This window comes from Protopterus annectens, chromosome 15.part0, assembly GCF_019279795.1.
Source record: "Protopterus annectens isolate FY-2018-M chromosome 15.part0, PAN1.0, whole genome shotgun sequence".
Taxonomy (NCBI): Eukaryota; Metazoa; Chordata; order Ceratodontiformes; family Protopteridae; genus Protopterus; species Protopterus annectens.
In genome coordinates, this window is record NC_056749.1 from 77364876 (window position 1) to 77384070 (window position 19195).

Consider the following 19195-nt stretch of genomic DNA (forward strand, 5'->3'; position numbering starts at 1 on the left):
GTGCATGTACTAGATGAGGTGGAGAGTAGAGGCGCAGATAAGGAGTAAGAGCAGGAAAAGACAGAGACATACAGTAAATAGCACATGTTGGAAGAACACGGTGTATGTACCAGTGCAGTGAGATATGCACGCAGGATCAAGATATAAACACATAGAATTCTCATTTGTTGTCCCTGGAATCCTTCTTTTATTTTGATTGTCATTATGTTTATCACTCGTCTCAACATATCGATCACTATTGCAGATAATCAGGTGAGGAACTGGTCGCCGTGGACCCTTTTTGAACAAAGTACAGACTACATAAGCAAAAGCACATCACATATGTATTATGCATATCATCATGCAGAAGAAAGTACAGTTGTCTGACTAACGTTACCATAACATCTGTTCTGATAGATCACTGTTGCAGTAACCTAAGCTGTATGGTTCCTAGGCTTTGTGACTGGTCTGTTTTTCAGAGCTTTAGGACACCTTCCACATTCTCCAAATATCAGGATTGCAAAGGGAGTTCGAAAAAAGGCAGCTGAAGAGCAAAACACTTCAGAACTTTTTTGCCACAGAAGAGTGCTCCCTCAGTGGGCTCCATGATCAACCCATAAAAGAGTGCTCCCCCAATGTTCAGCCCACAAAAAAGTGCTCCTTCAGTGGGCCCCATGGTCAGCCCACAGAAGAGTGCTCACTCAGTGGGTCCCATGGTCATCCCACAGACGTGTGCTCCTTCAATGGGCCCCATGGTCAGACTACAGAAGAGTGCTCCATCAGTGAGCCCCATGGTCAGCCCACAGAAGAGTGCTCACTCAGTGGGTCCCATGGTCATCCCACAGAAGTGTGCTCCTTCAGTGAGCCCCATGGTCAGCCCAAAGAAGAGTGCTCCTTCAGTGGGCCCCATGGTCAGCTAACAATCCTTCAAGGCTGGGACCAAAATACTGAAAGCTCAAAATACTGAATACTCAAAATACTGAAACTCAAAATACTGAAAACACATATTATGCGTAAACTCAGCTTAAACAACATAAATCATAACAATTTCTACCAAATATATGCAGGGGGGCAAGCCCCCCTGCACCCCCTGCTAATTATATATATCTACTCCAAGATTGCACTTAACTACACTATGTGCAATCTTGGAGTTGATATATTTAATTAGCAGGGTGGGGTGCAGGGGGCTTGCCCCTGCATATATTTGGTAGAAATTGTTATGATTTATGTTGTTTAAGAGTTTACATAATATGTGTTTTCAGTATTTTGAGTTTCAGTATTTTGAGTATTCAGTATTTTGAGCTTTCAGTATTTTGGTTTCAGTGTTTTGAGTTTCAGTATTTTGATATTTCAATGTTATGAAGTGAATATATATATATATATATATATATATATATATATATATATATATATATATATATATATATATATATATATTTTTTTATTTTTTATTTAACATTTGTTGACCGGGAATGTCCGACTAGGTTCCACAGATCCTGTTTTCAGCGGAGGCCCGGGGAAATGCTCCAGAAGCATGTCTTTAGAATGTGGGAGGAAACCGGAGTACCCAGAGGAAACCCATGCGAACGCAGGGAGAACATGCAAACTCCACACAGAAGGCACCCCAGCCGAGAATCGAACCGGAGAACCTCTTGCTGTGAGGCGACAGCATGAGCCCTTTCTTATTTGCAATGGTGATGGACAGGTTGACAGGCAAGATCAGACAGGAGTCCCCGTGGACTATGATGTTTGCAGATGACATTGTGATCTGTAGTGAGAGTAGGGAACAGGTGGAGGAGACCCTGGAGAGATGGAGATATGCTCTAGAGAGAAGAGGAATGAAGGTCAGCAGGACTAAGACAGAATATATGTGTGTGAATGAGAGGGAGGATTGAGGAATGGTGAGGATGCAAGGAGTAGAGGTGGCGAAGGTAGATGAGTTTAAATACTTGGGGTCAATAGTTCAGAGTAACGGTGAGTGTGGAAGAGAGGTGAAGAAGAGAGTACAGGCAGGATGGAGTGGGTGGAGGAGTGATTTGTGACAGACGAGTACCTGTAAGAGTGAAAGGGAAGGTCTACAAGAGGGTAGTGAGACCAGCTGTGTTATATGGGTTGGAGACAGTGACATTGACAAAAAGGCAGGAGTTTGATCTGGATGTGGCAGAGTTAAAGATGTTAAGATTTGCTCTGGGTGTGATGAGGTTGGACAGGATTAGGAATAAGTATATTAGAGGGTCAGCCCAGGTTGGAAGGTTTGGAGACAAAGCCAGAGAGGCAAGATTAAGTTGGTTTGGACATGTGCTGAGGAGGGATGCTGAGTATATTGGGAAAAAGATTCTAAGGATGAAGCTACCAGGTAACAGGAAAAGAGGAAGGCCTAAGATAAGGTTTATGGATGTGGTAAGAGAGGACATGCAGGTGGTTGGTGTGACAGAGCAAGATGCAGAGGACAAGAAGAAATGGAAAGAGGTGACCCGCTGTGGGGACCCTTAACGGGAACAGCCAAAAGAGGATGATGATGATACATACATACACACACACACACACACACACACACACACACACAAATGTGTGTATATATATAAATATATATATATATATATATATATATATATATATATATATATATATATATATATATATATAAGTGCTATTTTTATCTAGGAAACTTAACATTTTAGGACTGTAATTTACATTTTAGAGAAGTTGCTATATAAATGCTTATGTGAATGTTTCACCTGAAAAAAGTTTATTTTTAACTAAAATTTTAGTCAGATTTTATGCACCTAACCTTTTTACCAACTCATCCAGGCTGTACTATCTGACTTCAAATTTTGGTTCTTGGCATAACAGTGGAGCATTCAATAATCTTGGTGGTTTTACCTTCCACTGTCTGCAAGAACAGGCAGCTTGTCTGGGAGTCTAAGTGATCATGTCAGATCTTAGTTTGCCTTAGCTGCTCGGGGTGTCAGGGTATCACTACTGTGGCTGTTTGTTTTTCCTCTGACGACTCATTTTGACTGCAGTCCCCTAGATATAACATATGCAGCCACCAAAGAGCATGGAATAGCCATGTTCTGTGCAGCTGTAGGGATGCCCTTGATGGACATGGGACAAACACTTTTGTTCCTCTGAGGAGGGAAGGGGCAGGTGAAGGTTCTTCACTTAGCCAGAATAGGGAGCTAATACTGGAAACTAACATGCCTTGTATGAGTCTGTTATTTTCCAGGAAGATTCCTGTGAAAAAGGAACATAGTTATAAAAAAACTTCAGGTTTCCTGATTCTATGTCTATGGATGAGGAAGATTTCCTTGGATTTGCTCAGGAGCTCATTTTTACTTTTTTCTTGCATTTTTGTGCTTCGGGGAGGAAAAGAAAACGACTTCCATCTCTTTCTGATCTGGATTTTCAGTAGAAAAACAGGCATTGTCGGGGGTGGGGGTTGAATTTAATCTCAAAGTAAATATTCAGATTCTGGGAAAAGTATTCTTTTTAGATTTCCCTTTAAAGAATTTATTTTTTTCTGAGTTTTAACTAGGATGAAAGTGATTTCTCAATGAGAACAGAAAAAACTTCCTATGACAATGAACGTGCTATGTTTTATTACAGCTGGATGTGCCAAACCCTGCAGGTGCTCATCCTGTGTTACCTGATTTTGAGAATATGTTTCTCACCTAGATGACCTGATAACCTTCGGCCTTAGCAAGTCTGGCAGGTTATGCAGGGTATAGCAGACTCATAAGTATTTGTTTTCTTATCCTAAAGCAGCCCCAGCAGTGGTTTCTGTTCTCTCTGAACAGATTACTGCTGCTAACCCCATTCCCACTGTCAAGGCCTTGAAAGTGTTGAATATACTTGGGGAAGAGCATGTAATCCTAGTACCTTAACATTCAGGGGTTTAGACCAGGTAGTCCTTATTTATTTGCTTTTTATTTTTATTTATACGTATTTATTTATTTATTTATTTATTTGAGAGTGTGCAGAAGTTAAATATTGATTTTATTCTTCTGAAGCAAAAAAGAAATGTTTCAGTGCTTCTGTAACATAGGATTCACAGGCTCCTAAACATATTTTAAAGTACATGCTTGATGATGTTGTTTCTTCCAAAGAAGTTGCTGCTTCTGTGTTAGCATTAAGAAAATTGGCTTGGCTTTGTAATCAAAACCTTCATGAAAATGTAAAGACATATTTTATATTTTCCCTTTTTGCCCTTGTCAAGCTGATGTTATAAAGAAATGTACCGAAAGGGCAAAGCTAATTTAAAATTTTCAGCCCTCTTTTTTCAGAGCTACTAGATATTTTCCTTCCTCATCAACTCCAGTTTTTCAGTAAGCAGCAGGAAACCAATAAACATGTTTAAAAAAAAGTCAGGGGCAGTCCTCTCAGCCAGCATAACTACCTACCTGTTCAGGTTCTTCCCCACTCCCTCCCCAGCAACATCTCCATATATTGGGCACTCCGTCCTTGTGAACCCAGACTGTTACAGATAGATGGCTTTAATTGTATTCCAGCTAGAGTACCCTTGGCAATGGGGATTTCTCCCTCTGTTCCAGGGGATTTATTCTTGCTCAGTAAACCAAGTCTCTCTCTCTTTCCTCCCATTCTGCACAGGATGTTGGCACAGGTAGCAATAAAACCAGTGCATGACCTTTATTCAAGTTTTTTTCTGGTGCCAGCAAGGTAAGGTTCCTGAAGTCCTGTACTGGATCTTTCCTTTCTAATTCCCTTTAGTCATTTCTTGGCAAAGCTAGATTAAACGTATATCTATCATCACATTCCCAGTGGTGAGCAATTCAGGCATTTCTTAAGACTGGCTGTGTCTGGCTTATCCCAGTAGTTCTCTGTCTTACCCATGGATTTTTATGCAGAAAGGGTATTCATGAAGTGTCCAAATTCTGTCATTGCTTTTTGCTGACCTCTAGGCATTTAGACATTTCCTGGAGCCTCTTTAGATAACCGAAGTGTTAATTGTGTTAAATGTTTTGAGCATGTGATTTTTTTTATCTTTACATCCATTGGTTATTATTCTATAGTTTATCATATATATTATGGTTTATACTTGTGTATTTTTAATGGTCTGATGAAGCAGTACTCAACTGTGAAAGCACTCACCCATGTATTTATTGAAGTCTTCTGCTTTTACATCATTTTTCTTATTTTTTATAGTCATCACTTTTACTTTTGGAATTATATGCTCTTCACCTCTTGCTTGGTGAGTTTGATTTTTTAACAACTGCTCAGAATTTTCCATTTTTCAGTCTAGGTTTTCAAATCAGCTTTAGAAGTCTTCTTTCATCCTTTTTCACCGAATAGTATCCTGGGAGTTTGTTATGTTCTGTTGTAGGAAGAGCCTTTCCCTCTGCAGACTATGTACACACTTTTCTGCAGTTATTTCTGAGTTTCTCCAGTCACACACATGTATCTGTTAGGGATTTCTCAGGACTTTGGTGTACATGACACCATGTATCTGTTAGGAATTTCTCAGAACTTATGTGTACATGACACCATGTATCTGTTAGGAATTTCTCTGGACTTTGCTCTACATGACAGCATGTATCTGTTAGGAATTTCTCAGGACTTTGGTGTACATGACACCATGTATCTATTAGGGATTTCTCGGGATTTTGGTGTACATGACATTAAGGAGTCTCATGCTTCCACTGGCCACACTTCAAATATACTATGGTACCCCAGATAAATCTGGTACCATTATCTATACCGTTTCCAATTTCAAAATCCAGTATTGGGATTTGTAAAGAGGGGGTTCTATGGCAGGTAGACTAATTCATTTGCAATCCATTGTTCTTCATTCTCTCTTCCAGTACCCCCCCCCCAAACATACACCGTCTATCACTACAGAACTATCATACCTCCTGCGGGCGTATTTTTCAAAGGGGTTGAAGTGTAAGCTCTGTGGAATCCTTGTGGAATCTCATGTACAGACAGACAACAGACAGTAGCACTTTAACATCACATAGCTTTTAGCAGTGATCATGCTGGTCCCCAGGACCTCTCAAGTTTTCACAAACAGCACTATAGTGGTATACTACATAAACTAACAAGGGTTACTAGATCTTATCCTCTTTGCAGACTTGGATGATAGCCTTGGAGGTAGCAGTTCAGCCCACTTGACACTTCAGATTTCATATATTCCATCACAGCAAGCTCATCAGGATCAGGTCTTCCAAGAACTGATATAAATGTGGCAGGAACACCTAAGCAGATTTGTTTATCTACTTTCAGACCCAACAAATGAAGACATTTTCCTCCAGGATTCCTTGTTAGCAGGCCTGAAAGACAAGTGGTTTTCCTCATTCCCATAGACTAGAGTGTTCTTGTATACTTTTCCATCCTTTCCACAGATATTCAGAAGGACTTCTCCCCAAAATAGTGGTGATGACAGCTTTTTGGCCCAGGCAACAGTGGTTCTCCCTTCTCAAGGGCAATTACCACAAGCTTCCCTACAGATTGGATTTACTTACACAGATTTGGAATTGTTTGATACACCCCAACCTGAAAACTCTTCAACTAACTGCCTAGATGTTAGAATTTTTAATCCATTTAAACACTTTTTTCCCTTGCAGCCAGTACTAAAGGAGGTGAAAAAAACTTGCTACTAAGAAATCATATATGTACAAAAGTGCAAAAGATGTTTTTAGGTGGTTCCAGTACAAGAAACAGAACATTCTTCAGGTACAAGGAATCATGAAAATGCTTCAGGTACAAGAACCAGGACACACTTCAGGTACAAGAACCAGGGCACTCTTCAGATACAAGAACCAGGACACTTTTTAGGTACAAGAACCAGAGCACCCTTCAGGTACAACAACCAGGGTACTCTTCAGGTACAAGGAGCCAGGAAACGCTTCAGGTACAAGAACCAGGACACTCTTCAGGTACAACAACCAGGGCACTCTTCAGGTACAAGGAGCCAGGAAACGCTTCAGGTACAAGACCCAGGACACTCTTCAGGTACAAGAACCAGGGCACTCTTCAGGTACAAGAACCAGGACACTCTTCAGGTACAACAACCAGGGCACTCTTCAGGTACAAGGAGCCAGGAAACGCTTCAGGTACAAGAACCAGGACACCCTTCAGGTACAAGAACCAGGGTACTCTTCAGGTACAAGAACCAGGGCACTCTTCAGGTACAAGAACCAGGACACTCTTCATGTACAAGAACCAGGGCACCCTTCAGGTACAACAACCAGGGCACTCTTCAGGTACAAGGAGCCAGGAAACGCTTCAGGTAAAAGAACCAGGACACTCTTCAGGTACAAGAACCAGGGCACTCTTCAGGTACAAGAACCAGGACACTCTTCAGGTACAACAACCAGGGCACTCTTCAGGTACAAGGAGCCAGGAAACGCTTCAGGTACAAGAACCAGGACACTCTTCAGGTACAATAACCAGGGCAGTCTTCAGGTACAAGAACCAGGGCACTCTTCAGGTACAACAACCAGGGCACTCTTCAGGTACAAGGAGCCAGGAAATGCTTCAGGTACAAGAAACAGGACACTCTTCAGGTACAAGGAATCATGAAAATGCTTCAGGTACAAGAACTAGGACACACTTCAGGTACATGAATCAGGGCACTCTTCAGGTACAACAACCAGGGCACTCTTCAGGTACAAGGAGCCAGGAAATGCTTCAGGTACAAGAACCAGGACACTCTTCAGGTACAATAACCCAGGCACACTGCAGGTACAAGAACCAGGGCACCCTTCAGGTACAAGAACCAAGACACTCTTCAGGTGCAAGAACCAGGGCACTCTTCAGGTACAAGAACCAGGACACTCTTCAGGTACAAGAACCATGACACTCTTCAGGTACAACAACCAGGGCACTCTTCAGGTACAAGAACCAGGGCACCCTTCAGGTACAACAACCAGGGCACTCTTCAGGTACAAGGAGCCAGGAAACGCTTCAGGTACAAGAACCAGGACACTCTTCAGGTACAATAACCAGGGCACTCTTCAGGTACAAGAACCAGGGCACTCTTCGGGTACAAGAGCCAAGACACTCTTCAGGTACAAGAACCAGGACACTCTTCGGGTACAAAAAACAGGACATTCTTCAGGTACGAAAGAACCAGGGCACTCTTCAGGTGTAAGAAACAAGGCACTCTTCAGGTATAAGAACCAGGACACTCTTCAGGTACAAAGAACCAAGACACTATTCAGGTACAAGAAACAGGACACTCTTCAGGTACAAAAGAACCAGGGCACTCTTCAGGTGTAAGAAACAAGGTACTCTTCAGTACAAAAACCAGGACACTCTTCGGGTACAAGGAACCAGGACACTCTCAGGTACAAGAAACAGGACACTCTTCAGGTACAAAGAACCAGGACACTCTACAGGTACAAGAAACAGGACACACTTCAGGTACAAGAACCAGGGCACTCTTCAGATACAAGAACCAGGACACTTTTTAGGTACAAGAACCAGAGCACCCTTCAGGAACAAGAACCAGGGTACTCTTCAGGTACAAGAACCAGGGCACTCTTCAGGTACAACAACCAGGACACTCTTCAGGTACAACAACCAGGGCACTCTTCAGGTACAACAACCAGGGCACTCTTCAGGTACAAGGAATCATGAAAATGCTTCAGGTACAAGAACCAGGACACACTTCAGGTACATGAACCAGGGCATCTTCAGATACAACAACCAGGGCACTCTTCAGGTACAAGGAGCCAGGAAATGCTTCAGGTACAAGAACAAGGACACTCTTCAGGTACAATAACCCAGGCACCCTTCAGGCACAAGAACCAAGACACTCTTCAGGTACAAGAACCAGGGCACTCTTCAGGTACAAGAACCAGGGCACTCTTCAGGTACAAGAACCATGACATTCTTCAGGTACAAGAACCAGGGCACTCTTCAGGTACAAGAGTCAAGACACTCTTCAGGTGCAAGAACCAGGACACTCTTCAGGTACAAGAAACAGGACATTCTTCAGGTACGAAAGAACCAGGGCACTCTTCAGGTGTAAGAAACAAGGCACTCTTCAGGTATAAGAACCAGGACACTCTTCAGGTACAAAGAACCAGGACACTCTTCAGGTACAAGAAACAGGACACTTTTCAGGTACAAAAGAACCAGGGCACTCTTCAGGTGTAAGAAACAAGGCACTCTTCAGTACAAGAACCAGGACACTCTTCGGGTACAAGGAACCAGGACACTCTCAGGTACAAGAAACAGGACACTCTTCAGGTACAAAGAACCAGGACACTCTACAGGTACAAGAAACAGGACACTCTTCAGGTACAAAAGAACCAGAGCACTCTTCAGTTGTAAGAAACAAGGCACTCATCAGGTACAAGAACCAGGACACTCTTCAGGTACAAAGAACCAGGACACTCTTCAGGTACAAGGAACCAGGAAACTTTTCAGGTACAAGGAACCAGGACACTCTTCAGGTACAAGAACCAAGACACTCTTCAGGTTCAGCTATCTGCCAGCCTGCCATGATTCAAAGGCCTTCAAACCCTAACCCTCAGATCTGCAAAGTACAAGCAAGTCTTTACAAACTAGCAAGAACCTCTGACCAACTGTCCCCCCTCAAAGTTTACCCCAGCCACCAAAGCAAAACAAAGTATGCCATCATAATCCAACTGTATTTTCTGCCTTATTAACATTGCATTTTTAAACAGTACCTTACCACCAGAAATGGGTTCCTATTATAACGACGAAAACACATTTTGTTGAATGTGTTTCAATTGACTCATAAACAGCAAACAGGCAAAACAGCGAAGCAGCTGTTCAGCGAATTCTTTTCCTGGGAAAGAAGTCACTTGACTGCTTCGTTACTTTGCCGTGTTCTGCACTGTAGTGTGGTCTCAGAGATTCCCTTATCTGGTATAGCTCCCGAACGTAAATGTGCAACAGTTACTGACCTTAGGGTTAGGGCGTGGGTTAAGGTAAGTGCATATGTATCAAACTGTTTACTTTTTTTTTGCGTTAGATGTACGGTAGATTTAAGTGCATATGAGTTTTAAGCTGTTTACATTTGCTTTGGGGAGTAGAATTAGGGTTAAGGTAAGTGTGTATGTGTCTGGAACTGTTTACGTAAATGTGCAACAGTTATTGACCTTAGGGTTAGGGTGCAGGTTAAGGTAAGTGCATATGTTTTAAAATGTTTACTTTTTTTGTGTTAGATGTATGGTTGAGTTAAGTGAATATGTGTTTTCAGCTGTTTACTTTTTTTGTGGGAGGGTAGAATTAGGGTTAAGGTATGTGTGTATGTGTTTGAAACTGTTTACTGTTTTTTTTTTTTTTAGTTGGAACAGCGATTTCTTTCCCTAGGAAAGAAATCGCTGTTCTGAGGTGTCGACATTTTCAGCTTTCACTGAAATAGGGTTGATTAAACATCGTTCACTGTTTTAAGCATTTAATGTTGTAATATAGACCCCCAGAACTCACCCCCTCTTCTCCCATCTTCTACTATTTTCAGTCTCTTGTGTACATGTTGTGCTCTATCTTACTTCTCAGCTCCCTACTAAAAGAATCTCTCCTGACTCTTAGAATTTTATTTGCTTATTATTTCTCCCCCTTAGTCCTCTCCCCTATCTATTTCCTCTCTAGAGTGTTTGCCTGAGCACAGACATTCTTATCACTCTACCACTATCTGTTGATAATCTGCCTCCCTACTTCCTGCAGATAGCAGCAGACTATCTAGCCCTCCCAGTCTCTATTCTGATAAACCAGTCAATCTCTGAATCTAAAGTCACCTCTATCTGGAAAGAATTTTAGACCCTACCTATACACAAAGGAGGTTACTCCATAGACATCACCAGTTTCAGACCCATAGCCATCCTATCATATCTCGCGAAAATATTAGAAAAATGAATGCATAAGCAAGTCATAGAACATCTATTACTAGAACATGTGCTCACCCCCAGAGAACATAGCTTTCACCCAAAACATAGCACCACTACTGCTCTCCTGTCCTTTATCAACACTATCTCTCTGGCCAGGGATAACAATAAACTAGTGTCATGCTTATTCCTAGATCTCTCTAAAGCATTTGATACAGTCTCTCACCCCTTTCGTATGGACAAACTCAGTAACATTAATTTCACAATCTCTACCATTGCCTGGTTCACTAACTACCTCACAGACCAACTTCAATCAGTAAAATGGCTCTCTGCTCTCTCTCCTCCTCTTCCTATCAAAATGGGCGTTCTGCAAGGATCTGTTCTTGGTCACCTACTCTTCAATTTTGTTAATTCATCGACTCTACACCTCCTGCCCTCAGTCAACCCTCATCCAATATTCTGATGACTCTACAGTCATCACCATTGTTGACATCCCCACTGACATACATTCTATTACTCAGAAATCCTTCAACTCTGTTGAGTGCTTTCTTCCAAAAAACTGCACAACCTTAATTCCACTTTTACTGTCCACTCTCTGAATAAAATGCCTATCATAGTTGTACCCAACACAAAATTTCTAGGGTTCATCATAGATGGCCAACTGAAATTTGATTTGCATGTTAATAATTGCATTAAGAAAACCCATCAAAAACTTGGTCTCTTATATCAAAATAAAAAGTTCCTATCAAACAATGCTAAAGTCTCCCTGTCTTGTGCCCATCTCCTACCAAGCCTATTGTACAGCTCTCAGATCCTTTCCAAGCTCCAAACGCCTCTTCTAACTAAGCTGAAAATGCCTATAATAAAGTGGCCAGATCTGCTGCAAGTCAAAGTTCATCACTGCATCCGTTTAAAACACTTGAACTAGTTTGAATTACTTCACCAGCTTCTCCTCTTTTTGAGCTTCAGAATTTCTACTCTATCTTGTAGCAATCAAGTTACGGTCCTAACCTGTCTCTTCTAACCTCCTTCTACTCTATCTTGTACCAATCAAGTTACGGTCCTAATCTGTCTCTTCTAACCTCCTTCTACTCTATCTTGTACCAATCAAATTATGGTCCTAACCTGTCTCTTCTAACCTCCTTCTACTCTATCTTGTACCAATCAAGTTACGGTCCTAACCTGTCTCTTCTAACCTCCTTCAACACTCCCTCTAGAACTCTCTGAAGTTCAGACCAAAACCTACTACAAATCTATAAACCCAAGAGCAAAACTTCTCAACACCTCTATAGCAACCACCCTACCTTCTCTTGGAACAAACTCCCATTGGAAATTAGATCACTTAAACAACTCAATGAATTTAAATCAGCCACAAAAGATTACCTAAAAAGTCACTGGTCTTACCACTGTGCCACTGTACTCACCCTTCATAAACTGTCTTCCTTTTCCTGGTTTTATTTCTGTTAAGTGTTAGCTCTGTTTGACATCTTAACTAACTATTTTTTTCTGTCCTAAAATATTCTCTGCTGATATACTGCCTCTATGCTCTTCACTAACGGAAACCTCCTTGACTGTATTTTAATCTTAGTATACTGTATGATAAACCTGCATACTGTTCCTGCACATATCTTAAGTGTAATGTCAACTTAAACTCTGTAAATAGTCTCTATGCTAACCCGGTCAATAAATGTAAAATAAAATAAATAAGTAAATAGGAATCAGGGCACACTTCAAGCCATCTGCCTCTAGTTTGTGATTATTCATGGGAGTCACTGTCCTCTGGCTGTTCTTATTCCAGTATCTAACTACATTGCCAGCCAGTTCGTCTTCTCTGCCACTTGATCCCCCCCTTTTGAAAGGGGCATTGCATATCCACCCACCCAGCAAAGGTGGTTTCTTTTTGGGATCTTAACTTTGTGCCTCAAAAGTTTATTCTTTCTCCATTTGAACCAGCTAATGAACTGCTTTAAGTTTCTTAACAAGAAAGACTGTTTTTCCCATTGTTCTGAGTTACTATAATTTATGAAGTGTCAGCTTTACCTCATCACAAGGAATGACTTTCTTTGACATTTAACCATTTTATATTTTATACTTATGTGATCTCAGAGTTTACTTTGAACCAGACTATTTATCTCTCTGTATGCTTTCCTGTACCCAAGAATAAGGGAGAAAAGATTCTTCTTATTCTGGACATACACAGGCAGCTCAGGTACAACCTAGACAAAACTCGAAAGGAAAGGACAACCAGTGATAAAGCAAACTTTTTCCAGGTGGCTGTCTCATACTATTGCTTTTTGTTATAGTCACCATAATAAGCCAGGTTTAGAACCCTTTCCACAAGGGCTTTAGTTTCTTTAGTGGCCTCCTGGGAAGCACTGGACTCTTAAAGAATTGCAGAGGCAGTAACTTGGTCCTCTGTAAATACCTTTACAATGCACTATAAACTGGATTCCTTTTCCATGTCCAGAATGGACTTTGCTAGGACCATTCTCCAGGGGCTCATGGAATCTTACTTATTGGTCTTCTCCCCTTTTTAGTTTTCCAAACTATAGTAATCTACCCATATAGCTTAGGCTACAGTAACAATGATTTATATGCTGAACATAGTACAGCTGTGTAAGTAAACTTACCATAATAATAGTAGATGTTGCAGTAGGTATTCCCTTTCTTGTTCCAGCCTCCATATTTTTGGATTGTTAGGATGTGTGTATATATATATATATATATATATATATATATATATATATATATATAGATATAGATATAGATATATATACACAGCCACACAATTATGTGTGTAGTTTACTGATAGGTTTGTTTCTTAACATTGTGTTTTCACTGCTCTTGCCTCCCTTCCTAGGCAAAAAAAAAGTAAAAAATTATCTGAAGCTTCTTTGTGCTCCAAGTATCTTTTTAAGGAAATCCCCCTCAAACTTCTAATGGGTGAAGCATGTGAAAGGTTCCCTAAAGCCTTGAAATGCTGGCCAGTCACAAGGGGTCAGACTCATACAGCTTGGTCTACTGTAACAATGATCGAGCAGAACATCTAATGTTATGGTAAGTTTGCTTACACAATGTTACTTTCTTCTGAATTATACCATTCAACTGCATATGTTATTTACTCTTGCTTATGTGATCTTGTCTGCGGCTGACAAAGGTTCATGGTGACCAGTTCTTATATGATTAACAAAAGAATTAAACCAAAAAATCAAATGTTCAGGATGCCGTTTTACATTGTATTATATTTACTCATTTCCTGTGGAATTTTATCTCCTGTGTCTCTTGTGCACATGGCAACAGGTTCTGTACAGCTACCTAGCTAACAAATGTCAAATATTAAATTAAATATAAAATGAAATTATACTCTATAATTCTACTTCATGATAAGTGCTTGTTTAGAAAAGATACTTGCTTTGATTCTATTATTTGGCATTTTAACTAATATGCACATCATTCTGCTCAGATGCATGTATTTTTACATGTCAGATCCTGATGAATGCGTAGTTTTTATTCTCATAAGTCTCAATGTCCTCCTGTAATCTTTGTCGACAAGTACACTGGTGACAGTATTTATTAATATATTTCTTATAATGTTTATTTTGTAGAAAAGGTACAAAAATGACAAATTTTCAAAGCACACATTCTTTTTTAGTCATATATTTGGCTTGTTCTTATGACTTCCTATGTCCTCTTGTAGTCTTTGCCTACAACTACTATTGTGAACTGTTTTGACAGTATGTATTCATATACTTTTAACAAAGTTCACTCATCCAGAAATGTATTAAAATGAAAAGTTTTCAGAGTCCACCTGTTATTTTGTAAAGTTATGTATTTATTATACATAAAGAATATTTCTGTTTTTCACCATGTGTCCTTTTTAATTCACAGTTTTGATTAATAATAATAAGTGATGGAGATATTAGGTGTAAACTAGCTTCTTGCTTTTCAACAACCTGAAAATGTTGCTAGATCAAAACAAATCAGGCATTCAGTGAGACGGATGCACATAAATGCATTTCTTTACAGGAATAATATTTCTCTATTGTTCTCTTACACCTGTGTATCTATATTAACATGACATTCTGATGTTTGCATACATCGAATTACATACTGCCTGCATATAAAAAGCAGATTGCTATTATCTTCAGCTGCAGGCTGTCCAAGTGACATGTGACAGTGCTGTTAAGTGGAGTTGTGGTAACAAAAAGGTATCACCACAGCTATTTGTTCAACTGCCACAAGACACACAGATCAAAGCCACAGCAATGGGTTTATTATTAATAGCAAACCACAGTGACTACTTTATGAAACATATATATATATATATATATATATATATATATATATATATATATAGTAGCACATCTAATAACATTGAACAGTGTGTCATGAATAGTGTGTACATTTAAATACAGTTACAATGGAAGAACAATAATGGTGACGGCAGCTACCACCTGCTGAAGAGACACTCTAGGGAATCATCAAAAATGCAGGCCTTTCCCATAGAAGCTTCAGGAAATGCATTGTGTGATTCTGATAAACATAATTTTATCAGTGCCTTGTGAACCATTTCCAAGGAGACACGTTAAAGGTCAGACACCATCTATTACAACATTCTGTGAATAATTAATGTAGCTAGTCATCTTATAGAAAGTGACATATTTTGCTTGTAGTCTGCTGAGCCTTGTTTAAATTGAACATATATGTTATTACTTTCAAAACAATTTTAATCTTCATAGACTTTAAAAAGAGTGGCATTTCAAACTATCTCTATGATGCTGTTGCTTTTAATGACCTTTAACCTCATACTGTTAGTGTCACTCTCTGGGGTCATGGTGGCACTGGTCAGCAATGAGTATGTGGTACACTGAAAATAGGTGCATAGGCCCTTGAAAAGTAGGTATATCCAGCCAAAAACCTGAACACCTAATGAACAGAAAATTTGACTTAAAATTGGTCATAACTTTTCCCACTTCTAGTAAGAATATGGGATATTACTCAGAAACAAATGTTTATAAAAACAGAAAGTGACAAAAATGATGAAAAAATACATGCACATTATCAGCGACAGTGTGAAGTCCATAGACTGTAATGAAATATATTGCAAAATTGTATTACACTAGGTAATTTATTGTGCTTCTGAAACAGGGAGATGTAAAACTTGTATTGTCTTTCTTTAAATTATTGCTGATATTAGTATGTTGGTCATTTATTATAGTTGTCTCTGTACTAAACAACTTCCAAAATCACATGTGATATGAGGGATTTGGAAAATTGTGTTAAAGGGTAAATCAAATGATCAAACTAGAAAATAGGGACCTGCATCCAAAAACAGGTTTCTGTGCAGGGGTAAATCAGGCCAGGAACAGGGCTTTTCTCCAAATCAGGGAGAGGTGGGCGATCTGTTGTGCTACTTTGTGCTGCTAGTGTAGCAACCCAGATAGAAAAAAACATACAGCTGGAGTGACAATACCATAAAACTGCTTTAACAAGTTGCAGTTAAATTCAGAAATTGTTTCAGTGCAGCCAATATCAGAGCAGATTATCAGAGACTATCTCGACACTGGCTAGTCTATATCATGCTGTTGGCTGACTTTTCAAACATTTAGCAGCAAGTAAGAGAGATCATAGCAAGTTAATAGCAGCTTCATATACATGCATATGCAATATATCTACATAACATTCACACACAGACGCACGTACACAGACACACACACACACACACAGACACAGACACACAGACACACACAGAGACACACACACACACACACACACACACACACACACACACACGCACACACACACACACACACACACACACACACACACACACACACACACACACACACACACACACACACACACACACACACACACACTCACACACACACACACACACAGACACACACACACACACACACACACACACACACACACACACACACACACACACACACACACACACAGACACACACACACACACACACACACACACACACACACACAGACACACAGACACACACACACACACACACACACACACACACACACACACACACACACACACACAGACACACACACACACACACACACACACACACACACACACACACACACACACACACACACACACACACACACACACACACACACACACACACACACACACACACACACACGCAAACACAAGCACGTGCACACACAAATGCACAGACAATGCCCATGTGTATGCTCATGTGCCTGTATGTCTGTGTATGTGTGTGTGTGTGTGTGTGTGTGTGTGTGTGTGTGTGTGTGTGTGTGTGTGTGTGTAATTATGTAACTAACAAGCAGTCGTATTGCCACATCCCAGTACCCAGAAGCATGGAACGTTTCCAACCACATGCCCTCTGACCTTGTTATATTCACTACAGCTAACTGGTAGACAGTTAAAATTATTGTCTTGTGTTTTCTCTTGAGTTCATTGACCATCACCTTCTCACTTATTTGAGGTGGAGCATATAATATAGGCCTGAGGCACACATTTGTACAGATAGCCTCATACAATATGACATGGATTTTAAAATTACTGGAGAATGCATGTGAGATCTGAATCACAGTTTTTAGAATCCCGAAGTATCTTTTATGTTTCCTTACTAGTGGGCTCATACTGTCATTTGGTAGCTTATTTGAAATGTACAATGTAATTAAAACAAGGCTGAATAAAGCTAGTATTTTCAAAATTCTTTATTACATTATCCTACTCATAAACAGAAAAATGTGCCCCCCCCCACCACCAGTTTTGCATCTAAATACCACTTTACACATTGAAAGATCGGTTTACATAACTGGAAATTAGTCAGTCATTTGATAGCTGGCACAACTGAAAAGTGTTTAATCAAGACTAGCTGACTAAACAGAACTTTGTAAAAGTTCAGCTTGTCTTTCTGTGAAGTCTGTTGAAGCTCAAGGTGCTGACGTTTATTTTAAAAGAGGTGCAGATGGTGTCCCATGCACTGACAATGTAGGAGTTTTCCTCCTCCTAATCTAGCTTATATTTATGAATTCTGAGCATAGTCAAAGTTTTATCCTTTTAGGTGTCTTCTGCAGAACAGTTTTAATGCATCAGTCTTCAACCAAAGGAACCACATACCACATAATATTAAAGAAAACAGTATACATGCTTTGAAATCTGATTCTATGAAGTATACTTACAGCTGAATCAGTGAGTCAGGGGGTGATCTCATGGGAGTACTCAGGAAGTTGAGTGGGGGGACCAACAATTAGGAGCTGAGGGGTAGATATAAGGGAGCATTTTTGATATGTTTGCCTTTTCATTCTTGTAGCATACCCAACTTATGCACTAATTCAGATTTTGAAGTAAATATTCTTAGGCATTAAAGAAATTCATAGTATTTAATATCACTAATGTCAGGTGCAAAGTGCAACTATATCTCATATTTCAGGCACGCTTCCTAACAGCATCATGACAACTTCACAACTGTTTTTGTATAGTGTGATATTTGCTTGCATCTCACATCATTATTTTTGATAATATGTAAAATTACTACTCATATGCCTTGGGATTATTCATTCATAATAATGGGGTTGGAAGGTTTTAGCCATAAATCACCTACAAGGACCAATAAACTTAATGGCAAGGAAAGCATCCTAGATTGGATTCTCATAAACAGTCATCACCAAACTTACAAAGTAGGAACCCTCCCCGAAGATATAAGTGACCATTCACTGACCTTCATAATCAGATATGAGTGACACTCCAAACCCAACCACCTATAGGACTATAAGGACCAACAAGAATTTTAACCCTGACAGCTCTCAGAAATAACTTTTGGCATGTGATTGATCACCCCTGAAAAACCTACCTCTAGAGGAAGCAGTAAAACACTTCAATTCAAAATTCCTAGCTATTTTAGACTACCACGCTCCAACACGTACAATTAGAGCCAGGATTAAACCAGCCCCATGGCTCTCAAAAACTACCAAACAAAAAATCCTCCTTAGAACAAACTGTGGGCAAACTGGCATTCTACTAAAAACCCTGTAGATCAACTAAAGTTTAGACAGATTAGAAATGAAACGAAAAAGCCATATTGTTAGACAAATGAAATTTTTACTTTGAGCTCCAACAAACCCACCAAAATAAACACAAAAATTCTGGTCAGGCATCAATTAAAGTTTTACACCCAGGTAGTTCAGTCACACCCATCCCTTTAGGCTCTGATCACGATAATCCCAAGCAAATAGCCAATACCTTTAACACTTTTTTCACAGAGACCATTCAATCTCTTGTCAATCAGCTATCCCCTGACACATCATCATCAACCACCTCCATCACTAATGCACCCCCATAATTTCACTTTCAACCTGTTCCTACATCCCTTGTCTGTACCCTT